Raw genomic sequence first — 8717 nt, 5'->3', positions numbered from 1 at the left:
TTCCCTCCTGCTGTCAGCAGAGCCTCAAACAGCCACCAAACTGCTGCAGGGGACGAGGAGGGAATCAATCTTTGGGTACTTTGCACTTTGACTTCCACTAAGGCACGGGTTTAATTTTTAACAGCCTGTTTGTGGGCAGAAAGGAGGGTCACTCTGGCTGTGGGTAAAGGTTGGGTTTATCTTCTGCACGTGGTGGTGGCTTTAAGCACCAGGCACTGCATGGTGAAGCTGGATGCTTGAATCCAGGACTCAAATGCCTGAGGGAGGTGTCCAAAAATTGGCCGTGAGTGGCCCTGAAAGGCTGAACCAAGCCATGAATGGGAGGTGGCACCCAACCGACTGACACCCCATCGATGGGGAGCTCCCTGCCCTGAGCCTGCTCGGCTGACTGGCCACAAACCCTGGCACAGAACCACTGACCTTTGGGCTGCCTTGTGCTCTCCGGGGCCGAGCAGGAGGCAGTGATTGCCAGGGAGCTGATACACAGCCAGATAAGGTTTATCTCCAGGTTTGTTTATCTCCAGGTTTGTTTATCTCCAGCTTTGTTCCCCTGTGGCAGCTCTTATCGAAGTGAAAGCCCCAGGGTAGCACAGGGGATGGAAGCTGAGCAGTGACTCCTGCTGCTGCAGCACCACCTGGGCATGAAACCCTGAACAACACCTGGACCTGCCCCCCCTGCAGAGCCCCCCAGGATTCACATGAGATGAGGAAGGTGGGTGGGTAGGCACAGTCCTGAAGGCTTCTGTTTTCTCATCATCCTCTTAGATCCTCTCTTACACCAATTCAGGGGGAAAGTGTTCCCTCTGCTGTCTCTGACTGCAGACCCCTGGTTCTGGGGTATTAATCCATTCAGCCTGGAGAAGAGAGGGCTCTGGGGAGACCTGCTGGTGGCCTCCAGTGTCTGAAAGGTGCCTAGTAGAAAGCTGGGGGGGGGACTGCCAACAAGGGCTTTTAGTGATAGGATGAATGGTAATGGCCTCAAACTGGAAGAGGGGAGATTTAGATTAGAAATTAGGAGGAAGTTCTTCACTCTGAGGGTGGTGAGACCCTGGCCCAGGTTGCCCAGTGGATGCTCCATCACTGGATGAGCTCAGCACGAGCTGGGATGGGGCTCTGAGCAACCTGCTCTGGTGGGAGGTGTCCCTGCCCATGGCAGGGGGTTGGACCAGATGACCTTTAAGGTCCCTCCCAACCCAAACCATTCCATGATTTGGTGATTATCAAGCTCCATGGCCCACTCTGAGTGCCTGGATATACACACAGAGTTAATTCCACATTTCCATTTTTCATCCTGCCCTTTATCAGTATTCCACAACTGTTAGGAACAGTAAATCCCACGACCTAGGACTATTTTGCCATCGACCTACCTATAGCATACGTGCCACGAGTGTGAGATTCCTGCTCCTAAGCCATGCCCTCCTGGTGAGTGATCACAGGTTGGCTCAAGCACAAAGAGTACCGTAGAAAGCACTTAAAAACCCAAATAGTAAAAAATCACCAAAAACCAGCTATAACACCCTCAGGGTACACAGAGACAAACCTTTGATAAGGGCTTCTTCTGCTCGCAGTTGATGCCCCCAATGTAGACCATGTTGGGCATTACTGGGCGTGGATACTCAAACACAAAGTCGTATCTCATCAGCCAAACCGAGGCTTGGCTGAAGAGCTCCAGCATGGTCACTTCTCTGTGAAGAAACTCAGAGGCTAAGTTCTCGTATCTAAAATAAAACAGGTAGCAAATCAAATGCCCTGAAAACCCAACCAGGAGGTTCTTCACACGCTCCATGAAGGCCATGTGGTCTGAGCTGGACGTGAAGGTCCTCGGCACGTAAGAAAAAGGGCTGGGGCAGCGGGCGGCTTCGTAGTCCAAGGCACATGGGAGACCACGCATGAAGTAGACTGAAGGGAGGGAGAGATACTCAGCAATAATTGGCCCACATGGCAACACGGGATCCATCATAATGGCATCAAATTTGCTGTCCTGGAGGTACTTCATGAGTTCTTCGTTATATAGGAGATGTCGGCAAGCAGACGAGAACATCTCAGTCGCTTCTGATACGTTCTTGACCAAACCTGTGATTTTCTCTAGAAAGGGAGGGTTCTGAAAGGTGCTTTGGCCGATGGAATGGTAGAATCCATCCAAAAACTCCTGCGTGTAAGGCACCGAGTATGTTTTGATGGTGAAAGACTCCGAGCTCTTCATGAGCAAAGTGGCCTCAGGAACCACCGCGACGATTTCGTGCCCCTTCTCCCAGAGTCTCTCCAGAACCACGCGCATGCTCAGCCAGTGACTTCCATCCTGAGGCACAACCAGGAGCTTCCCACCTTCCGCCAGACTCCAGAAAGAAAGGGAAAGAACGAGCCCAAGGTGGATCTGGAGCCTCCCCGTGGCTGCCATGGGGCTGTCGGTGGGAGCAGAACCGAGCTGGTCCTTTCTTCCCCCGAGCAGCAGATGAAAGCAGAAACTATTGCACCTCATTTATAACCTGCTGGTCCTTAACCTTTACCTCTGCAAACTGTTGGCTAAGAGAGGTTGCTGGAGTTCAAAGATAATGTTATAAGCAGTGATAAAAGCCTGGATAAGGGTGCTATCGAGGGATCTAAGGCGAGAAGCATTTCCAAGCATTTATGTTACCTTAAACAACTCAGGACCCTCAGTGGGGTCCCTCATTAGTAGAAGTAGCTGTTGTTTGTAGAGGGATTTCTTTTTCTGGGTCAGGGATGTTTTGAGCCAGTCATGTGCCATATTCAAGTCAGGAATCAACTTTTATGGCCACTGAGCTTCTCCAGGGAGCTTATAACACAAGGGATGTGTTGTCCTAGTGACGTGAAAGACCCAAACATCCAACTTTCTCTCCTAGATCTTTGCTCAGAAGGGTGCCTGGAGTCCACACAGGACGTTCTGCTCTGCGTCATAAGCAGGAGCTGGCACGCCAAGCAGTGGTGTCACCAAAGTTTGGGTGACATATTAACCAAACACCTTTTCATCTGCACAGTGGTGGAGCAAAACACGCAGCTCTTGCACAAGAGGGGCCATAACAGTCCGTAGGGGAGTGGCCAAGTGTCTTTTTGAAGGCCATGATGCAGCAGAATATGCAGCCCTTGCTCAAGAGGGGCCATAAAAGCTCATAGGTGAGAGGTTACAGGCCAGATATTTTTTTGAAATTTCTTAATAGCTACTTTTCAAAGGAAGTTAATAAGGCTTGGCCGTGGTATGAGCCCATGGGAGGTCCAGGTAAGTGTCCTGAGCCACCAGAAGAAGGGGAGGACAGAGCTCTGCATGGGCTATGAAACGTTTTTAAGGAAAAACAAACAAACCCAAACCCAAACCGTGTTGAAATCCTGTCCTGTGTAACACTCAGCTGCAGCCTACAGCTGCTCGAGGGGAGGTGACAATGATGATGGAGCCAAACAAACTTCTCTGGGTAGTAGGGAGCAGTACAATCAGGGCCACAAGCAGCAGTTGGAGAGATTGGGGCTGGATGCTTGGGAAAAAACCTCTGAGGTTTGCATGGCTGACACCACCTGGTGTGGAGGATGGTCCCACTCCAAGGACTCGTTTAGATGGCCAAATCAGGTTGATTTGAATGGGATTTAAGTGCCTAATTATTCTTGAGAACCTGGGCTGCAGCTGCAGCAAATGATGTGATGGAAACCCAGCAGGTAGAGAGGGGTGAAGGACAGAGGCTCCTATTAACAGAGCAGTGTCCTTAGATGGGGAGAAGGTGTGAAGGCACATGAAAGCTTGTGAGATAAACCTAGAAAAGCAGATCTGTGCAGTCAGTGCTTGAAAGAACTCTCTGACCAAGCAGGTGTCATCAGCCTTGAAGGGACATTTCATGGAAAGGGAGAAGGTGGATGCCAAAAGTCTGCAAGTTTATAAAAGCAGAACAAGAAATGGTAGCTGAACAAGAGCAGCTGCTGGCAAGAGGAAAAAGACTCTTTCAGACCCCACTCAGCCAAGTACACTGGATCAGAGAGAGCTCAGAACAGCAGCAGCAGCCTCAGGAGTTGCCCTGGAGCAGGTGAGAGTGGTGGGAAATCTGGTCTGTGAAATGACTGCCTTTGCCAAAGGGACCTGGGGGTGGTAAGTTCCTCCCAAGGCCAACACTGAGGGTGTCCTAGGAGGTGCTAGGAGCTAAAAAAACCTTGAAGAAAAGCCTTAAGGCTAAAGGCACATTCATAAATGGCTTAATGGTTAAAAGTCACTGGATTTTGAGCAACACGCAACCGCCTTTCACGTGTGTGTGAATGACCCCAGGGGCTGAAGTCCACAAGTTCAGCTCGTTCCAAAGGCAAGGGTGAAAAGAGATTATCTATCAGGAGAAAGCAAAGCTCAAGTGCAGAGCTGAGGGCCAAGGCTGCACGCTGGTGCAGGGAACATCCATGCTCAGCTCTTCCCTAAGCCTACAAATCCTGGCCAGCAGATTTGGCCTCTTGTTAACCACCCAAATCCTTTTTAAATTCACAGGTTTTGCCCATGCAAAAAAAAACCCTGATGGGCTGGGTTGAATCCTCCTGAAAACTGAGATTTTAAAGCACGAGATTCAGCTTTTTCTGAAAAATAAGTCTTACAAGTCAATATCTGAAAAAAATTACTTCACAGGAAGAGTTATTCCTAAAACTAGAAGCTATGATGTGTGTGCAAACCTCTAAATATGGATGGCACACGTTTTTAAAAATCTGAAACAAAGCAAACATTCCTTTTATAAGAACAAAGTGTAACCCAAATTACACTTTCTTTTTATGATGGCAGTGGATACTTTAAATAAGGAGCATCACTGGCCTGCAGTATGCCAAAAGAATGCCACAAGCTGGAGAAATGGACCAACAGGACCCTTATGGAGGTCAGCAAGGCAAAAGCAAAGTTGGGATGGTGTAACCCCGAGTCCCAGACAGGCTGCACTCCATCTGGACAGACAGAAACTCTGCAGAAAACAACCCAGGGCTGGCCCTTGCAGCCACAGGGGCAGCAGCATCGTGGGCAGTGTGAGGAAGAGCCACATCTGCAGCCAGCAGGTTGTGAGAGGTGATCCCTCACCTTCGCTCAGCACTTGGGGTGCAGCTGAAGACCAGTGCCCAGTTTGGGGCTCTCCAGTACAAGGCAGACACAGATGGGCTGGAGCAAGTCCAGCAAATGCCAAGGGGATGGTTCAGAGCTGGGTTGGGACCATGCTGTGCAAAAAGAGGGTGAGCTTGCTCAGGATTCAGAAGAGAAGGCTGGCAGGAGGTGTCTCTGCTGTCTCTACCTACCTCCACAGAAGGGCATAAAGCAGGCAGAGCTGCACTCTTCCAAGAGATTGGCAGTGACAGGACAAGAGGTGACAGACACAAGCTGCAGCATGGAAAATTTGGATTGGATGTAATAAATTTGCTATAATCAAGTGTTTTCACTAGGATGGTCAGAGGAGATACTCAAAACTTGGCAAGACTTGCAACCTGAACTAAGCGGACCTGCTTTGACCAGGAGGTTGTCTCAGATGCCTCCAAATGACCTTGCAATCTAAATGTTTTATGACAATTAGAAACAGAGAGAACCCTTATAGAAAAAGAAAAAAAAGAAAAAGACAAGAGCGTGGAGGAAATCCACAACAAGGTGAACCACAGGCTGAGCAAACGCCTCCTCAAATCAGAGTCTGCCTTGCACCACATCAACAGGGCAAAGAGGACTTCAGACCTGCTCTAATGTCACAGTTTGAGCAGAGGCACAGGACCAACAGAGACTTCCCCAGAGCTAAATGCAATCACAACACTGTCTCCACTTCCATCCCCTGGTATTTGGATGCCTGCACTGAAAGGACCCCCAGCACCTCTTTGCAAAGCCAAAGCAGTTTGAAATCCTTTTGCCCACAGGAGGAGACCTTTCTAACAACAGCCATGTTCCAGCTTCCCAGGGTATGTAAAAACTGGCAAGAACCTCAGTTAAAAACCAGCGTTCCACCCACCTGAGAGAGCTTCTTGTGAGCACAGTTTACTCCACTAATCATAATCATGTTGGGCATCAAGGGTCTCGGGTAGTGTAAAACAAAGTCCAGCTTCACCAGCCAGAGGGACGCCTGGCGTAGGAGACCCGGCACAGTCACCTCCCTGTGGAGGAACTCAGAGGCCAGTTCTGCGTATGGCTGGTAGACAAAATCACAGAGGAAATAATTTGGGAGCTGAAAGATCATGTTCTTCACCCGCTGGAGAAAGTTCATGCGGTCCGTAAGGCCTGTGAATGTCCTGGGGATGTAAGAGGGGGGATTGGGACACTGAGTGGCCTCAGAATCCAAACCACACGGCATTTGCTGCAGGAAGAACACGGAGGGGACGGCGAGATGCTCGGCCAGGATCTGCCCACAGGGCAGGAATGGGTCTGTGAAGACAGCGTCGAACTTGCTCTCCTCCAGGTACCTCAGAAGCTCTTTGTTGTGCAGCAGGTGGGAGCAGCTGGAGAGGAACATGGCCGAGGTGCTCTTCACATGTTCGTAGTTTTTAAGGAACCTTTCCAGAAAAGATCCTTCTTCAAACATGTTGTGGTTCATGGTCCGGAAGGCACGATCCATCTCCTCTTGTGTGAAAGGCACCGGGTACGTTTTCATGACCAGCTCCTCTGTGGGTTTTACGTGCACGCTGACCTGGGGAGCCACCACGACGATCTCGTGTCCCCTCTGCCCGAGGGCATCCAGCACCTCCCGCATGCTGAGCCAGTGACTGCCGTCCACTGGCACCACCAGCAGCCTCCCCCCAGACGCCCTGGGCGGAACCAGCGTGGGGGGAGCCCCGAGCCCCGGGCACATCTCTGCAGGGTCCTGCTGGGTGCCCCCCAGGAGCCCAACCAGTGCTGGCCCTGGGGCAGCAGCAGCGCCGCGCTTTTAAACCAGCAGTGCCACAGCCTGGAGTCTGATCCTTGGTAACCTTTGCTGTGGGGTAAATGTACAATCAGGGATGTGATAGGGGCTGGATAAGGAGGACTAAGTTCAGCCAGCTCTGCAGGTAGCTGGTGTGTACTGTGTGCACTTAGATAACCCCCATCTGCTGCTGCCAGGGGGACAGAGTCCCGGGGTGAGGCAGGGCTGGTGCTGGGTGCCCAGGCACTGCTGGCACAGCCTCTCTGCCTGTGCCCTTGGGGTGGGCAGGGGACGTGCCACGTCCCCTCTCCGTTCAGCCTACCAGAGGCAGCTCCCTTTCCCTGGGCAAAGCCTGCCCCCAACCCCCCCATCTCTGTGGACGCTCCTCTCCAGGAGGTTTACAGTCCCACAGCACGTGTGGGAGAGAGGTTTAAGATTGGTTTTGGAGTGAGAAAACTGCTGAGGCTGGAAGTGTGACACAAATTGTATGCTGAGCACCAGGGAAGTGCTACAAGCTCCTGCAAAGGCACAAAGAGTGGCAGGAGGTGTTTGGGGGGGGTTTCTGAGCAAAGCTGTCACACTGAGACCCTCAGGCTCACTGGTTTGTTTTTTCTCAGAGGTGACATGGATGTGACACCAAGGGAAAACCTTCTGGGACATGCCTGTAAACAGGGACAGTGCTTCTAACCGTGACAGTCCACAGCCTGTGTGACATTCCTCCTGAGCCAAGCTTTGGAAATACCCGTGTGAGGAAGCAGAGAAGTTCACTGACAAAGACAGAAGTGGTGAGTCAGCCAGGGTGCACCAGGACAGGAGCCTGAGGTGCTCCTCTCAGTAAATACCAGACCCTCCTACAGCAGTTTGCAGAGCTGTATGGCCCAGACCTGGCTGCAGGGCACTGACAGCTTCTGAGACTCCCCCACGGCGCCTCCATCAACGAGGGAAGGAGAAAGAGTAGGAACTTATTCAACATTACACAAAATGGCTTGAAATACACGTAAAGAAAATGGCATCAACTGAGCAAATATTGTGAAATGGTCTAGCTGCCTCCACAGAAAATGGAAAGAGAGGAAAAAAGTGAGAGACAAAGAATTTCTTTCATTTCTTTTCACCTAAATCTCCCCAAACACAACTTGATTCCTATCTACAACATGAAGATCCACCCTTGTGAGCACAGGAGGCTACCAGAGCAAGAACTGAAACCAGAGCATGACCCACCTGAGGGAGCTTCTTGTGAGCACAGTTCACTCCTCCAATGGCAATGATGTTGGGCATCAGAGGCCTGGGATAATCTAACACAAAATCTAACCTCAGGAGCCAGAGGGACGCCTGGCGTAGGAGACCCGGCACAGTCACCTCCCGGTGGAGGAACTCAGAGGCCAGTTCTGCGTATGGCTGGTAGACAAAATCACAGAGGAAATAATTTGGGAGCTCAAAGATCATGTTCTTCACCCGCTGGAGAAAGTTCATGCGGTCTGTGTGCTCTGTAAAGGGTCTGGGGACATAAGAGGAGGGGTTGGGACATCCAGTAGCTTCAAAATCTAAACCACAGGGTATTGCATGCTCGGCCAGGATCTGCCCACAGGGCACCACAGGGTCTGTAAGGAGAGCGTCGAACTTGCTCTCCTCCAGGTACCTGAGAAGCTCTTTGTTGTGCAGCAGGTGGGAGCAGCCAGAGACAGACATGTTAGAGAGGCTTCTCATTCCTCCATAGACTTTAAGAAACCTTTCCAGAAAAGATCCTTCTTCAAACATAGTTTTTAAAAATCCGTGGAATTTTTCATCCATTTCTTCCTGTGTGAAAGGCACTGGGTATATTTTCATGACGAAATTCTCTGATGGTTTTATGTGTAACCTGACTTCAGGAGCGACGACGACGATCTCGTG

The 8717-nt window shown here is 50.7% G+C and overlaps 2 pseudogenes; both read right to left on the bottom strand.

Annotated features, from left to right (window-relative positions):
* Nucleotides 1-1519: 1519 nt before the first annotated feature.
* On the bottom strand, nt 1520-2398 carry LOC103772651 (annotated as a pseudogene).
* A 3520-nt stretch (nt 2399-5918) lies between these two features.
* LOC103772650 lies at nt 5919-8654 on the bottom strand (annotated as a pseudogene).
* Nucleotides 8655-8717: the final 63 nt, after the last annotated feature.

The sequence above is a fragment of the Merops nubicus genome, unplaced genomic scaffold (assembly GCF_000691845.1).
Source record: "Merops nubicus isolate BGI_N331 unplaced genomic scaffold, ASM69184v1 scaffold9985, whole genome shotgun sequence".
NCBI classification, from domain to species: domain Eukaryota; kingdom Metazoa; phylum Chordata; class Aves; order Coraciiformes; family Meropidae; genus Merops; species Merops nubicus.
Note: the sequence above shows the minus strand (reverse complement) of the source record. Positions and strands in the feature narration are given on the sequence as shown.